Below are 18,803 nucleotides of genomic sequence, written 5' to 3'. Positions count from 1 at the left end.
TATGATTAGCCGAGAGGTGCAGACAAAGAATTTTGCTTGTTCCTCGGGATCCTTGGTGCACTCTTGTCCTTTGAGGTGGTCAGAGGGAGTGACACCTGGCCCAGGGACTAGGCTCACTAGGTGGCCATTAAGCCATGAGTTATATTTTGCATTTTTACAGATTTTTCCCTCTACAGGTTATTACAAGTTCTTTCAATAAATAGGTCAGAAAATGGCCCTTTAGATCCATTTTCTTGTGTCTGGGTCTTTATTTCATGGTGGGAGTTCAAAAAACAACTGGTCAACAATTCGACTAAAGATATCTAAGATATATAAGACTAAACTGAAGAGGAAGTTTAGATCTTGTAATGATTCTGAAGCATCAATTTTCTGTGAAGACTTGAAAACAATCACAGTTAACCCATTTCTAACTTAGAAGCTGGCCCAGAGTGAAGGGGACATTTCTGGGTGTGGGAAAATATGACATCATAGTCATTATTTTAAAAGGTTCAATGTGCTTTAAATTACATGTGCCGAGCTTATATGTCATGTGCAAGAAGGGTGTGTGTGTGCAAAACAGCAGGTGTGAAAGTGACCTCTGCCTGTTACACTCCAGTGACTCAAATATTCTAGGAAGGTGAAAACAATGGAGTGTCAGACATGGGGGAAAAGCAGTTGGGTACAGACAGTTGCTCTCTTTCAGATAGAAACAGGTACAAATTTCTGGAAACTGTAAAAATAAGAGAGGGAGTGTACTCTAGTTTGGCAGGGTCTCCATTGAGTAGTAGTAAACAAGATAGTTACATACAGATTGTTCTCTTTCATACAATGATACCATTCTCTTATCAGCAGAAGGGATGAAGTTTCAAATGAAAATTCCAGTTTATACGCCTACATAACTCCATTCAAGATGACCAGAGATCCAAGATACTACCTATCCTGTCAGAATGTTTCTTACAATGTTCAGACTCTGGCAAGAGAAAGCCTCTGACTAAATGCTTTCTTGTTATATTTATTGAGCACAACTCTTAATAGATTCAGAGCACTGGAATACAGAAGTAAGAACCAAGGGGAATAATGGTGAGCAGAACGTGTTTGAGTATGGAAGCACATTTTCAATGCATGTTTCAAAATTCATCTGTAATATGGGCTAATGCCACTTAAGTAAAGACTGCCATGTTCACAACTATGAAAAAGTGGGGCCTTCAACTCCTTTCAGTGTGCATGGCCAATGGTGAAGGAAGTTAGCAAATAAAGCCCTGTCATGGTTATAGGGCTAAAGTTTCCCTACTCGTGCACTAATATTTTCTATTGCTCCTTCCTCTACCTTAAGAAAATGGTTTAGTTTCATTCTTTGGAAATTCTGCCACTCTTGCATCAACCTATTAACAGATTGTCAGTGTAATGATGGTCCATAATGATGAATCACTCCAGTGTCATTTCCATTGTCACACAGGTGGCTCCTCTGATTAATTTCATCAAAGTAATGGCTCAAGGTGATAATGCATTACTCCAAGGGAGGTGATTATTTTTAAAAAGCAGGATGAGCTTCAGTCAGGATTTTATAATCATATGTTTAATTGGATATTCTACAGTTTCCCATAAGAATTTACTGGGAGGGAGAAATACTTGCATACTTCTAAAATCGTGGGACTATATTTCATGAACAATACTTAGATGTTTCTCCAGGTACATGGTGCATGTTACTGATGGAATCATTGATTGAGTTATATGTTACATGTAGAGGACCATGGGTTGTTACATGTAAAGGGCCATGATATCGGTTGTTTTTGAGCACATTCAGTTTTTCATATTGTACCCTCAGAGCTACTGTATGACTTATGGCTCATATTTGAAAGCTTACTTCTCCAAGAGTGCAATAGCAGACTTTTCTTCACTCATAAAGAGTCACATAAACATTGTTTGCTGAGCAACTAGCAGTACAATAAACTGGATAATAGTAAAAGTGATTCGTGCCAAGGGCTCTCAGTCTGTTTTAATCACGGTTTAACACCTGTCATTTTCATAAACACTTCCTATAGCACCAAAACAAGTACTTTTCCATTGTCACAGTCTCTCCCCCCCCCCCCACATTTTTTTTTATTAAGGAATTAATATAGGACTGTTAGATACTACTAGCCCAACATTGAAAAAAACAACAACAAAAAACAAAAACAAAACTGCAATGAATTAATACCTACAATCAATTTAGGTTTCTAATCTTTGAGAGAAAGTTGGGGAAATAATCTCCCTGTTAATTTGCCAAGGGTGATAAGCATCCTAACTCTGAGTACCACGTGAAGCTCTGGTCACCATACCAGGAAGTTGTGAAGAGCCATGTGGATGAACATCCTATGGATGCATCCAGGTGCCAAACAAACCTGCTTGAAGGTCTTCCCCCATGTCTAAGTAATCTGTATACATGTAAACAGATCAGTTGGCAGAACCCCATCTTTGCCATCTTGTCACCAATTGCACAGCTAATACAGAGACACTCATTGAGCCTATCCCCTATTGTTGAGGATGCTTTCAAGAATCCTACTTAGATGAACATCTGAGAACTAGAAACTGTGCCATCTCTTAGAAGTGGGAAGCTATGTTGATGTTTGAAGATGCTATGGCTGCACATGGCAAGATATGCTGTTTGGGAAGAAGGCTCACCCTTTTTCTTTCCCTGTAAGTAGGGAGGGAGGGAAATCTTCTTGCCTAGGTAAATGACAGAGGATCACCATTATATGATTTAGCCATTTCTTTCAAAATGTGGTGTGTGTTTTTAATATTCACATTAACAAACTTGATACTATCAGACAGACAATAGAATATGATGTGTCAAGCTATGATTTTATTTCCTAACGTCCTGTAGCATGATGACTCTCCCTAGGGAACATGATAATTTTCTAAGAATGAACATTTATGAGCGATGGATAAACTTATTTTCTTTGCATTACCAACAGTTTGTTGAAAAGGGAAATAGATATAGGTATTGAGAGCTTATACATTAGCCCCTCATGGCTTAAATGGAAATCTGGAGTTTAGCATCTAACTATAATTGAACTTTCTACATGTTTCTTAAGCTCCCTCCCTGCTGACAGGTTGTAAGGATTACTACATTCTTGATACAGGTGGTGGGGGGGGGGGGGGAGAGAGAAGAAAAGTGCAATAATAACAATAACAACAACAACAACAACAACAATAATTCCTACTCACCTTTCCTCATGGTGAGAGATGAGTTACAACATCATTAAAACACATAATCATCTAAAACATTATATAAATACACATATTTCTGTAAAATACATATTAAAATATACAGAACAAAGATTAAACATAAGGTGCAAGTTTAACATTCTTGATTAAAACTGGCTGGTTGGCCTGCTGGAAGAGATCAGTTTTCAAATGTGTTTTAAATTCTGACAGCTCATTTAACTGGTGGATCTCTTCTGGCAGATTGTTCCACAGTATTGGGGTGGCAATGAAAATGCCCTCTGGGTGACAGTTGCTAGTTGGGATCTGGCAGATTGGTGTAACCACCCCCAGATGACCTAATTGTTTAGGGTGGAATGTAAAGGAGAAGGTGATCCTGTAGGTAACCTTGACCCAAACTATGTAAGGTTTTAAAAGTCAAAACCAACACTTTGTGCTTTGCCTGGAAACTAATTGGCAGCCAGGGGAGGAACTTTAGTATGCATGTAATTTATTCACCCTTGAATGCTTCTGTAACCAATCTGGCTGCCATATTTTGAATGAACAGGAGTTTCTGAACTTGATGCAAAGGTAGACCAATGTAAAGCATATTGCTGAAGTCCAACCTTAAGTTTACCAGCTCATGAACTACCATCTTTAGGTCCTTCAAATCTAGGAAGGGCTGCAGCTGGTGTATCAGCCGAAGCTGATAGCAAGCACTCTTGCCCATTACATTAACTCAGACTGACATTCAGAGAGCCAGATCCAGAAGCACTTCCAAGCTGTGGATACAGTCTTTCAGGGGGAGTGTAACCCCTTCCAGGACTGGTTGATATATATATATTAAATTATGTGGTGGTGTCCTACTTACTATTTTACTTTACAGTACCTCTGTGAGCTTATTATATCTCAGTGACCTGAACAAATCTGATGTGAATAAGCATATTGTCTCTGAAGTGTGGTATCTAGGAGTATCTGAAAAGAAATTAATAAAGCAATTATTAATAAACTGTTGAAGACATTGAAAAGAAAAAGGTATTCCTGTCACTTTGCTTTGTTCAGAAGTGAGCAATTTTACAAAGATAATCATGCAAGGAAAGTGAATAGACCTAAAATGACATTTTATCATTATCCTTTAGATTTTTTTTTCCTCATAAGGATATATTGTCTATGTTCACTTACCAGACAAAAAACAACTGACCTGGGCATAAGATTGAAGTAACATATTATATGTAATAACATTACTTGTCACACATTCTTTTGAGAATTAATGAAGGCACAGTCCTATTCCTTTTCCAAAAAATATTTTGGTTGCTAACGCTATAAAACTTTTCAATGTAATAAATAATGTTCAGTGAAAACATTTCACATGGGGAATGCTCAAATTACAGACACTTTCTTTTTTGGATGGATGGATTTGTTTGTTGGTTTGTTTTCTTTAAAAAATGATAACAATGCCTAAATACCTTAATGGGTTGAGATCCATTCTGATTTCAGTTGAGATTAGTGATACCTTTGGAGCTCAACTCTCCAGTTTTATAGCAATTGCACAATGTAGACTTTTACATGATTTTATATATGTATCCTCAGCAGTATGTTCCAGTGGGTTCAATGAGCTCTACTTTGTGTAAGTGAATGTGGAACCATAAGCTAAAATAGGATTCAGCAAATGGAAATTATAGGAACACAGACTCTCCATAAAACAAGATTAACTCTGCAGGACAGTTTGAATTCACAGATGTATTTGAAATGCCACTAATCCAGGACTTTTCTAATTTGGGGCAAGTATATAATGGTTAGAAACTTTGACATCTGAATTAATTTGGTATCATGGAATTTTTTTTTTTTGCTTTAAATATCTAATAACTTTATCACACAATAAAATCAGCATTTCTACACATTTAGGAAATGGCAACCAATTGTGCCCATCACATGATGCAAGCTTCAACTGTGGGAGTGGGTTTCCTTTCGGTTTCTAAAGTGTTGGTTTCTCCAACAAATCCTGAATCTATTCACAAGTGACTTATTTTAAAATCCCTGCATAGAAATGGGCTAAATGGCCAATTTTCCAGTGTGATGTTAATCACTGTGCCTCCTTTCGCTACCCATTTGTAAAATAAAATGATGATGCTGTGCGTGGGAGGAGCTGAAATGCCAATTTCCCCAAATGGCCAATGCAGAGGCTTAGGAAAAGAATTGATTTACAACCATGTCCTACAATTGCCAATACAAAGGCTCTGGGAAACCACTTCCTACAATCTGGGGTGATGTCTTTTTAAAAAAGGATAAATAATCAAAATTCTGGAGGGACAATGGGAGAAAATCACAGTACAAACAACCCCAGGGAAAGTGTTGCCTTAAGAAGGGTGCTTCTGTTTCAGTCAAGGGTCTAAAGTGCAAATGACTCCAGTGCCACCTTAAGAAAGGCGCTTCTGCTTCAGTTAAGGAGTTTTAAGGCAAGGCCACCTTAAAGGATGCATGTTTTAAAAGATGTACTGGTATACTTGAAATGGGAAGATCCATCGCCTACCCATGTGATCGGAATTTAACAGATGGTTGAGTTAGAAAATGGAGGAGGCAGTCTTAGTGTGATGGGAGTGAGTAAATTCTTCATCTTCTTTAAAGAATCCCATGAAACACCACCCTTTCCCCCGCTCTCCCTCATTTTCTCCAGCTCCTTGTGATGAAGTTCTTAGTGAGAGTCTCTTGATGCTTTTAAAACAGAAATGCTACCGTGCTATATTTTAAATGTCCTTCTCTAATTTATTTGTATTAACATGAAAACATTCTCCAAGAGCTATGATCATATTTATTAACAAAGTAATTACATTGCTCATCTTTTGAGCTGCCTGACACTTAGCTTTTGTAGCCAGCTCGTTATCCACCAAGGACTAATTGTTAACGTGTCGAGAACACAATGCATTTCTAGTCATATTCTATCAATGACACATGTTTCTGATTGTTAAATCATTTTGACTCAGAAAAAAATATATACCGCGGCTGGAATAGAATACAAAAGGCAGATTCCTTCATCTCCTTTGCATTATTCATAACCACAGTACCTTGTCAGCACTTAGAGTGTAATCAAACTATAAATGATGTAAGATATTGTGTGTTCAAACTGCATGTCAGATGTTCCAGGGCTACATAATACCTTGAGTTGTGTTTGTTAAAATGTACTATCTTTTTGGAATCATGGCAGTGGTATAAATTTATTTAATTCTCCCTGCCACATCTTCTGTTGGGGTGAAAAATTCAAAGACTTCGGCTTTGTTTTATGATCAGAAGCAATCAATCAACTCTTCCTTGTGAATGCAAAGATAATGACTCTATTATTTAGCATCTTTCTAATTCTTCATGCTATGCCATTAAATGTTGTTCCCTGGTATCATTTCCAACTTCATGTTGTTACCTCGTAATGTGACAGAGTATTTCAAGACATTTAGAGATAAATAACATTATGAATAAATACACAACTATGTGATAGGATCTCTCCCATTTCTCTAGAAATAATGGAAGGCTGATAAAACATGACTTCTGGAATACAACAGCTGCCTGTGCATTAGTAGAAGCAATAAAACAATTCTCAAATGCAACAGACATTGGGAAGAAATAAGATTAAACAATATAACAATTAGAGTGTATTTACCCCCTCCCCACTCCGCCCCAAGTGAAAAGTAAATTAGATAGAATCAGACAGAATCTGTAGTTGGGATAATTGTCCACACCAGTGGAATTACAATATCAACTTTGAAAACCAAACAGGGTAGATTACTGAAATATCTCCAGTTGAAATTATGGTGATATCCTTTGGAATTTGCTCAGATTTTTTTTTACTTGGGGAGGAGGCAACAAAATCATCTCTCTGTCTCTCTGCTCCTTCTGAATTGTAGCAACATTCAAGGAACAGTTAAAGAGCCTGGCCAGAAATGCTGCTAGTGCTATAGAAAAGACTTTGAATTTCTTAAAATGTTATTTAAGAAGCAACTTTAAATGATATTTGATATCATTAAAGCAAGTAACAACTGTTAAAAGAGATTGGAAAGCTGAATTGGAATGTCACAGATACCCACAATTTCTTAATCCCAAAGCAAAAATATGTGAATCATTTTTGAGTGGGGAGTAACATTTACTGTCAAAATGTTCCCAGATTGCCACCAGTTGTGTATCTGAGGCACAAAATTATTCAGATCCCTTCATCCGGGAAATATGGATTGAGTCAAATGAATGTGTAGTGGGCCATAGACAGCACATTTCCGGGGGGCGGGGGGCTTGAAACTTTTTTAGCAAATCATGAAGAGTAGTTCCATAACACAAAATAATTTAAATTATATGGTTCATTTTATATTTTATATAGATTTAATTAAATCAAATTTCTATTTTAGTTACAAAGTTTCAAGTCTTCAAATTAAACTGAAAATGACTGTTAATTCATAATTTATAGTTACAAAAGTACCACATCTGTTGGAAACACTTGAAAACTTTGCCAATACACTTTGACAGAAATCAGGCTTCATTGATAAACTTTGGCAGACACTCAAGAATGCAAAAGTGTGAACACTGGAATGAGGACATTTGTTTCCAGTTAATTCCATTAGTAGGCATGATAAGTTTGAACCTCAAATGCATGAGACCAAATTTACCCAGCACCTTTAGAATTCTGATGAGACTATATAGTTATTCAACATCACTTTTCAAGTTGCAATGACACCTTATTCAGACAATGACAAATATGGATAAATACACAGGAAAGGTAGTATGCTGGGCCTAACCCTCTGGATGCTGTGGGAGATATGAGATTCCAGAGGCAGGCCATTCTTTTGTTTTCATCATCTGTTTCTCTGACCCTGGAACTCAACAAAAAAGCTCCTGTTTTGTAGCAGATTTCCTATGAAGCTGGTGAGATGGTAATTCTTTGTGATATTATACCTTTTTCTCAGGAGTCAGGTTCAGCACTTGTGATGTGCAACTTTTCCCTTTCCTGAAACCAGCTTGCTATGAAATCATAAATGGGTCTATTTTTTCATAATTTAGTGTAGGATAAGTCTCTCCAGAATGTATACAGATGGTACAACACGGAGTTTGGTCTATAGCTTTTTGGATCATTACAGTCTGAGTCTGGTTTCAAAATGGCTATGACTCTTGCTTTTTTCCAGATTTTAGGCATCTGACAGGATGCAAAGCAGTTGTTCATCAGCTTCAGCAGCCAGCACTAAGTAGCAATTGATGACTTTAACAGCTATAGCCATGTATGGGGCTATGCTCAGAAGGATAAAAATTTAAATGTTGTCCTTTCTTGGGCTGAATTCCAAAAAAAACTATCACTTATTCATGATAGTAAGCTCCCACCATCCTACAACAGTGGGAGATGGCACAAAAGATATAATCCAGAACTTCTATTTATAAGTGACAGTATTGTACTGCCAGCAATGCACTAAATCAGTGGGACCACCAATACCAAACACACAGCATCAGCTGACAATAAGCCAATTGTTTCCAGCTATAAGGGCTTAGGAAATTCATTTATGTTGCATACACATAACCTGGAGGTGATTTTATACACAACACTTTCTCTGATAATTTTATGCATGAAACATAGTTTGTGTACACTAGAAAGTATTATCTCAATTAATTGTGAGGACAATTTTTGAATTTCAGATAAGGGATGCTCAACCTTATGACATGTCAGTCAGATCTGCTTTCTGAAAACTAATTTAATTACTACCTCCACCCATTATACTGTATATATCCAAAAAGCACAAGGTGGCAATATCTGTAATATTGGAAGTATGCTATTATATATGTCTATGGTGTCAGCTATGAACACTGAAAATCCATGACATGTGTTACTTTAAATGTTTGTGTGAAGGGGGGGGGCATTATTTCCAAACAAGAATTATTCTTAGCTATACAATTTTGCCTCCTCTCAATTTTAAGCAGTAAAGCAGTGCAAATCTCCGATGGAGCATTTAAAATAGAATGTAGGTATCCAAACTGAAAGCCTACACAACAAACATAAGTTTTAGCCAATCTGGGATGACCCAGGGGCGGGGTTCAGGGTCTTTGAATGGCTCCCAAAAAGGATAAAATGTCTTGCACTGTATTGCTTGGGTACGTCAAATTCTTTCTGAGGGGACACTCTGTATCAGACATGCTTTCAGACCTTAAATAAATAAACCTGTGTTTGTTGCCTTCAAACCCTGTCTGTGTGTTTCCATCTGCCCACCAAAGTAGTAAGGCATGCTAGCCAACAGATCCTCTCCTGCTTTTTGGTCAGTAGCTGAATTTTGGTTTCATCTTCATTGACTATTAGCCTAATCAGAGCACAACAGCACTGGAGTTTTACCCATATATACAATTAAGTATATTTTATCTTTTCCTATAACATCCAAATATTAACCTATCGGATATTAAATGTTTTTAGCATTTGCAATGTCTTCCTTGCCTTTAATTATAAGATCAGGCAAGTAAAGAAATTTAAAATGATATGTTCATTGTACAAATTATAACTACAAATCATAACATTTTATAAGAAAAATGCTTTGCATATATTAGAATAATAAAAGATGATCTCTTCTTGATACATTATCTCGGAGCATTGTATCACCTATAACTTTCACAGCGAGGGACTGCTAGCTTTTTAGCGAGTGTGAAATTTCTGAAAAAAAAATGATTTGTATTGGATAGAATAAAACATTTTTATCCTAAAGTGCAGCACATTTTCAAGAAAGAGAATGCATCCATAATTCATAGGTGTGGATACATTTGAGTCTTTATGCATGTTTAATAGTTTGACATATAATTAGATATTTCTATTGCCCTTCGTTCTGCAAAATCAAATGTAATATGTGAAAAGGGGGGATTCTCTGACTGATACCCAGTTGAATTAATTGAATAATAACATTACATTTATTATTATTATTATTATTATTATTATCATCTTTATTTATTCCCGACTTTTCCCCTGTGGGACTCAAAGTGGCTAACACTCCACACTGGGAAAATGTAAAAGGTGCAATACAAAAGTTAAAAAGCAATCAAATGGTATCAGTGTGGTAAAAACAAAATTAAAATATAGTAAATACACTAAAATGGCCTTTAAAACTCATATCCTCCCCCCCAATCACACCCACAGCATCCCCAAATTTAAAACCACAGCACCTCCTGACTTGATCTTAAAATCCTTCTTATTTGAAAGTCTGTCTGAATAAAAAGGTTTTAGCCTGCCACCAGAATAACAGAGGGGGGGGGGGGCATTTTGTCTTCTCTGGGCAGGGAGTTTCAACGCCAAGGGGCAGCCACCGAGAAGAACTGCTCCCTATTTCTCACCAACTGAGATTGAGATGGAGGTGGGACCAAGACAAGGGCCTCTCCTGAAGATCTCAGGGCCTAGGCAGGTTCATACGAAAGGATACGGTTGGCCAAATAGCCTTGACCTGAACCGTCTAGGGCTTTAAAGGTCATAACTGGCACTTTGAATTGTGCCCAATAACAAACTGGCAACCAGTGGAGCTGCTGAAGTGGGGGGGGGGGGGATGTGTCTGCCCCCTGTAGCCAGCTCCAGTGAGCAACCTGGCTGCAGCTTTTTGGTTTGGACCAGCTGAAGTTTCTTAGCACTCTTCAGAGCATGTTACAATAATCCAGATGCGATTTAACTAAGGCATGTACCACTGTGGTTATTAGTATTATCTCCTAGAGGGTACTGGTGCCTTACCAAAATAAAAATCCAGAGATTTCATAACAGTGAGCCATGACCATTAAAGTGGTGTCACACTGCATTAATTAAACCTTCTCCAAGTTATTTGCACTGCTGCTACCAATTAGTGTAAGTTCTACTGGACTACATTTATTAACAGTCTGACTCAATACCAGACTTAAGGCAACTACTAGTAGCTGCTCTATATTACTATTGTACACTCTGGTGGATTTTCATGTTGTATTGAGAAATACTGATCACACTGATATCACCTTTTCCTATTTTTAATTGCTTTCTGAAATAGTGGAGAACAGTTGGTTAAATCATTGCCAGCATGAAGATATAATAAGTAGATGACTTATAATAAGTAGATAACTGACCATTGTAATTATGACTGTATTTTGCTTTTTAATGTCTTAGTGTAATTTGGAATACGATGTTTTTAATGATTGTTTGTAATATTGATGTTGGAAACCGGCCTGAGTCCCTCGATGGAGGTGAGAAGACCAGTATACAAAACTGCTAAATAAATAAATAAATAAATAATATGTAGATGCCCACATAAGCAGGAAAATTGCATGCACAAATAAAAACATTAGTGACATGTAAAGATATAATAATAATAATAATAATAATAATAATAATAATAATAATAATAGTTTGCAAAAAGAACTCAGTTTGGGTTATTGAGAATGATGATACAAGAGTAGTGGAGCAGAACTGGATTACTGGCTCCAGTTTGACAAAGCCCTCACATGAAGGACCTCATAAAACAAATTGTTGGGGGGAGGGGGTTTGCTTCTTAGCAAAGCATATAATCCCCTTCCATTTTCAAAGACATTTTTTTCATTTTACAAATCCCATCAGACACGTTATGTTTTCCAACCTTTCTCCAATTCTGTCCTGCATTCTGAACAATCACACCAGTGAGTGCAGTCCCCACCCACTCTGCATTCTTTTTTATCCAGGAAAATTTGAAATTGCAGGAAAAGAGAATTAAAAAGTTAGTTGGTGTGATGGTTCAAAAGCTTAATATGAACCTCATCCCATTTTAGGAGGAAGCGGGGGTATTAGAAACCCTTTGCCATGATCCCTTTGTCTCATGCCTTCCTTCCCTCCAGTGTTATTACAAACCCATATTGCCACAATCCCTTCCTCCAATGCCTTTTAACACTCTTTTCATAATTAAATTAATAAGTTTGGGCACAATGTTCAAATTCAAAGTGAAATTATAAAGTTACTATAAATTATTCCCGAACTTTCATAGGTACTAGAATTTCCTACAGTGGGTAAAAAAAAAAGAAAGAAAAAAAAGCACAATATAGAAAGCCTAAGTTACTATGAAGGAGAAAATGCAGTGAAAACAAAATGATAATATCTTATAATAGTGCTATTCCTCATAATTACATTATGTTTTTGTTTTTTTTTAAAAAAACCAACAACACTATTTTGGGCATGCAGAAGGATTTTGTAAAAGAAGTGGAACATAGGAGATCACCCCGTAGGAATGACCATTCCTCCATGTGTTGAAACAATTCAGCATGGGCAAATCTGAGAGATCCCATCCCATGTGTTTTTAACAACTTTCTCTCATCGGGAACTCAGAAGACCATTTCTTCCTGTCTCCTGTCCCCTCTGTTTCTTTACATTTCTACTACATTTCAGGGGCAAAGTGCAACAAATGAAAAACGGAAGTAGTTCTAAGTCATGTGAAGGGCTCCATGACACTTTGTCTCTGAAATGTCTTAGAAGTGTGTGGAATTGAGAAAGAACTTGTGTCTGATGAGGTCCACACTCTAAATTTTAGTTTAAATTAGTGGTTTTTTAATGAACAAATCTATGGATTTGGCTTTCACCATCTTTCATATTTACCACCTTTATTGCTAGTTCGTATTGTTCAATGTTCACATTATTTTGTGAATATGAAAAAATTGATTTTGAAAATTTATGAAAAAATAATGTTTATTTGGGTTCAGATTTTCGTAATATGTAGAGTTTGGAATACATTTCTCTTAGTGTGTACACTTTTTCAAAGCACATTTCCTGTTTCATATTTTTTTGAGCATTTTTGAGTCACAAAATGCATTGAGTCTACAAAATACATTTTGAAAAATGTTAAGCTCAATGGGTTCCACCTAAGTTGTATTTTGGTTTGCTTATTTGCTTGGCCTTTCCAAATATAGTAAGTACACAGCAATATACCTGATGACTTTTTCATTCACATAAAAAAACAAATGGCAATACATTTCTAGAGAAGATCCAGGTGTTTCTAGACCATCATTCTGCTTTACCTGGGATGCTGATGAGATCCTCATACATCTGGGATGAAGTGGAGATTGTTCTTGTATTTGAAACATAAAATCATAAACGTTGGAAGAGATTGCAGGGCTCATCCAGTCATCTCTTGCCATATACAAAGCACTCCTGACAGATGGGTTCTGTTTAAAAATCTCTAAAGGAGACTCCACACTGTCAAACAAGTCACACCATTAGTAAATTCTTCCTAAAGTTTAGATGCAATCTTTTTTTCTCATTATTTTGATCCATTGCTCTGTTTCCACAGTAAAAAAAGGTTTGCTCTTTCTTCAATGAGACATCCTTTCAAATATTTAAACATGGCTGACTGCCATTTCCCCTCTCAACTTTCTCTTATTTCAGCTAAACATGCCCAGCTCCCTCAGCTGCTCCTCATAGCACTTGGCTTCCAGATCTCTTACCATTTTGGCCATCCTCCTTTGGATACATTCCAGTCTGTCAATATCAGTATTATCTGGAACATAAGATAACCAGCAGTATAAGCTCCTACATGGCTTGGAAATAAAATGAAGCCTAATATCTTTCAGAAAGTTTTTTTTTGGAGGTCACCTTAGATAAAGCATGGGCAAACTTGTTTTCCTTGGGGCTACCTTGTGGGGCTGGCTGCAAGGGTTGGGCTGGGAGGGAGTGTGGGGGCAGAAGAAGTGGGGTCATGGGCTGGAAAGGACAGGGCCAGGGCTGGAAGGGACGGGGCTATGACTGGAAGGGGCATGGTTGGGGGTAGAAGGGATGGAACCAGGGTGAAAGGGCAGGGCTGGGGCCTTGGAGAGGCTGGGATCGGTAGAGGGGTGAGGCGATTCTGTCTCCAGGGAGACAAACATGCCGCTGATGCTCAAAGGTGGTGTGTTTGTCTCCCCGGATCTTCTCTGGGCCTTGGGAAGGCAGCAGCCCACTTTCCTTGGGCCCAGAGGAGGGAAACAAACACACTGCTACCAAGTGCTCTCCTCTCAGCCTGGGGACTTGATGGGCCACTGCATTTGCATACTGAAGGGAAGGCTGAAGTAGATGGGGGCTGGGAAGAAGAACCCAAAGGGTCACGTCCGGCCCACGGGCCTGGGTTTGCCCATGCCTGCTACTAGGGAATTTGAGAAAGGGTATAGATGGAAAATAAGCAGACACCCTGAATGAAAAACAGCATATTCAGGACATCACCGACTCTGTAGAATTAATGCAGTTTGACACCACTTTAATTGTCATGGGTCAATACTATGGAATCCTGGAAGTTGCAGTTTGGTGAAGCAACGAGCAATCTTTGGTAATGAAGGTTAAATGTCTTATAAAACTACAACTTCCATGATTCCATGGTGTTGAGCCATGACATTTAAAGTGGTCTCAGACTGCATTCATTCTACAGTGTAAATACACCCTAAGAGACCAATGTTTTTTGAGAATTACCTTAGGGCTGAATTTGAAAACTCAGGGAGAAAGAAAAACACAGTTACACTAGACTGATAGATTTCTCAGATACCTTCCTGTGTTATGACTTTTCTTGACAAGGGGACATAGCTTGTATAGATCCCTATACAAATCACTTTGACAAATACAAGCATTCCCATTAATATTATGCTCTATGTGAATCTGTTTGATTCTCCCGTTTCTATTGATACATTGTAATTTTAATTCATGCCATCTACTTGAAGAGCAATAACCTTTGCCACAACATTGCTTGTTTTTATAACATTGCCTTGGACTAATTTCTAGCTAGTTCTTGAATAATCCCCTCACTGTTTTCTGTGAAAGCAGTAAACTCTTTTATTGTCTGTTTCGGTCATTATCTTTCTTCAGTGGTATGTTGCAAACATCACTTTACAAAACACTTTATTCCATAACAAAAAAATCCATTGTGGCTACTCAGTCTGGGGATATGGGGCAAGGTTGATATTGAAGATTTTTAAAAAATCTGTTACAGCATGGACTTTGGTGACATCAATTTAAAAGCATTCTGCTTAACAATGTTTACATTGGCTGTAATATAAATCTGTGCCAGCTTTATTGGATATTATGAAAAAAATCTTAAATCACTTTTTTATTAGTAGCATTCTGTGGGCATCAATTTTTGATTTTTGATGTTGTTTCCCCTGATACATATTTTCTAGAAGAATTTCTGCTTGGAGACCACTTGGAGACCACATCTTCCATTCCAAGATCATTCCATTAGAATATTTCTATCTGTCTTGTTCTCTCTATCTAGTTGAATGGTATATCAAATAAAGTAAGAGTTGTGTGTAAAATAGGAGGAGGAATAAACTGGATATGAATTGGGCCTGCACATACACAAATATGTGTGTTGCATATATGCATTGATATGAGCTAAATATCCCTCCTTCTTTCCTTCTTTCCTTCCTTCCTTCTCATTGAATCAATATCTTCAGTTTACTGGTTCATCTATGGCTAGAATAGCAAAACCTTTTGGTCAGTTTCAAACTTAGGTTTACTAATTTGTTAGCTACAGTGGAAACACTCCGAATTCTATGGGTTTGTCTCCATTAATAAGAAACCAGACTCACCTCAAATCCAACATTGCCATGGGGGCTTTCATTCATTATCTTGTGTTTTCTGATCTTTACCCACCTTAGACAGTTTGGAGAAAGTTGGAGAAAGTTCAGGCCTGTTTTAGCATTACCCCCTATTCAGATGGACACTGCTGCTATCATGTTCCATGTACTGATCAATGCAAGGGTTGACTCAATTCCATGTTTCCAATAGAACTCTCTGTCAGCCATGGAACTCACTGTGAACACTTGTCTACTGCTTGTCAAATCAGCTGATGTCAGAATTGGGCACCTGCATAGCAAGGGGTAGATTGACTCCCTCCTTCTTGTTGGTTATTCAAACAAACCATTCTGACACCAAGAGATGTGACAAATGATGGCAAGATGTTCACAGCAAGCTATGTAATCAGCAGGGAGTAGTGATGGTGACACAGAGGACAAGATGATATCCCAACATATTCAATGTGATCTTGGCCCGACTGGTCCAGCTGGACATGGGCATTTATGTGTTAGATCTGGAGCTCCTCCAGGGCTGGTATACACCAAATTGACCTACACAGTGTACACACAGCCTAAAATAGTGACAATCAGACAAATTAAAAGTTGCAAGAATGTATTTGAAATAAAGCGTCTTACCAGGAAATATCATTATTTTCTTACAAAATTAAGAAAAAAATAAGCCTATGCCAAACACCAAAATTTATCTGAAGTAGTTGGTTTCTCTTTCTTTACATTACATAATGATGTCCAACACTCATAAAAAACATTTTTGCTGAAGCAGATGTAACAAAAGCAATTTTGATAGTGTAGCTAGCATTATTTTCTATCAGTTTATTTTGTTACTGACAATCCCATTACTTATTCTACTCAGTTCCAACTTCACTCATGTCATATTTACTGCTTTCTGACAAACTTGTGAAAATTATAACAGTTAGTTTATTTATTTTATTTTATTTACATCACTTTTATCCCGCCCATATCAGCCCGCAGGCGACTCAGGTTACATTGTCTCTTGTGATAATTAAGCACAGGAAGGAGGTTGAGGCATCTTGAGCAATTGTGGTGCAATTGTAGCTAAACACATGAAATTGTGCATTTATGTAGACTCCAATTTTGGAAAAAAGACTAAATAAGTAAATAAATCTGATAGAATCAGATTCTGTCAATTGATCTAATGTACAAATCTCATAATAAGCACATCCCTTCCATTAAAAATATATTCAAACTTTCTTATCAGGGGGAGAATGGAGCACAGCCACACTTATACATACACCCCCCCCCCCACACACACACACACACATACACAAGACAGTCACTTACTCTCTCTAAATCTCACTTAAACAAGAAATGGAATCAGCCATGTGACACAGACACATCTATTAACAGCAGCACTGAAGGCAGAGACACTTAGAAGTCATTCATCCCCATCCAAATGAAAAGAAGAAAGACTGCCACTGCCATTTACACACATGGACACAGATATTCACTTCCATTTATATACCTCAAAAGTTGAGAGTCATGCTTTCATCCATCAATTTTCTCCAAGGGAACACCCAGCCCAGTTATCATTTCTCCTTCCAAGCAGACAGCCTAAGAAAGGCTTTAGTCACCTTGGTCAGCATCTTCCATGCAGTTATATAGGGCCTGACGCATGCTGCTGCTCTGCTGTGTTACTCAACTTGCTCAGTGCAGTCTGGGGCATACACACTCCTTCACCAGCCTTATCTCCTCCAGCTTTGTTTCTCTATGCGTCTGAGAGAAGCAGTGGAGAGAGAGACGTCAGCAGTCAGATGGACCTTATAACCTCTGGGGAGTATACAGAACATGGTGTGAAACTAATTACTTGTCTCATTATTTTTCTATCTTTTCTTCAAATTGGTCTTTGATATAGGACTTCATCACATCTCCTACCAAGCACTGATGCTCAATTTCTCTTCCAAAATCCTGCCTCATGATCCTAGGTTGGTTATTTTTTTTTTAAATAATTTAATCATTAGCACAATTTCCAGATATCAAACTTTGTTATTACTAATTTTTCTCCTTTGTATTACTACTGGAATTCGAAATTGTGCTATTGCTAGTTTTTTACTTTGTTTTCATTTTTTTAAAAACCCAACTGAAGTTGTGCCTACATACATTATTTTGGGAAAATTAATGGCAACCTAATATGTTAGTTTTTAATTTAAGCAACAAGTTTTAATTGACAAATTTAATGTTGTTTACAGTTTGTTTTAAAGAGTGTTAGTACATTTTTATAAGTAGAAGTCTACTATTGAAAGTCTTGTAGATATCATATTTGGAGACATTACTATTCTTAAAAGGGAGAGTAGGCAGGGACTGCACTTGCTTATGTGATAGAGATGAATGCACATCAGTTCGGGTGAAAAGGATTGATCTGGAAACTGTGTGATGGGATTTCTACCACTAAATGAGTTCATTCAATTAGTACAGTATGTTAAGCTATGGAGATGATAGCCCCTGCTTTCCACAACTAATGGAATGAGGTCCATAGTCTTTTCTCTTCACTTGTGAACAGGGACTAGGTTCTGAGGGACTGAAATTGAGACCAAGGTCTCAGTGTCTGCATACTGCATTGACTAATCACATATATTATATTCTCCTACCGTATAGAAATATGAAACTCTGCCAAAGAGAAGACTGCTACAAAAAATGTTGTAATGTAAGGGTGTATTTAGCATTCAAATGTAGTTTATTTATACTAAAGGCTTTTTCCTCATAGTGAACCTTCATAGCTAAACCACACAATACAGCTACTAATAGGTTGGTGGAATTTGGGAGGGAAATAGTGATGAAGAAACAATCTACTCTTTTCTAGTACATGGATGTACAGCAATGTCAACGTCTTCTGAGAGAACATGCAGGAGATGATGCAGAAAGCTCATTGCTGTGTATTCAGCTACAGGAATGGTGTGAGATGCTTTGCCATGGCTGCTGCACGTGTACACACACATCCATGCCTTCTACCAGCTACATCAGCTAAAAGTTTTGTTCAGAAGACAAGAGAGTCAGTATGTTATAGTTCATCCTCATAAATTTTTACAGTAAGCCTTCATTATCAAGGTTCAGAGAAGTGGTAAAGCATCAGTAGCCACACCCTATATTCACCCTGGCAATCC

This window comes from Anolis sagrei, chromosome 3 (genome assembly GCF_037176765.1).
Source record: "Anolis sagrei isolate rAnoSag1 chromosome 3, rAnoSag1.mat, whole genome shotgun sequence".
Lineage (NCBI taxonomy): Eukaryota > Metazoa > Chordata > Lepidosauria > Squamata > Dactyloidae > Anolis > Anolis sagrei.
This window is presented reverse-complemented; position numbering follows the sequence as displayed.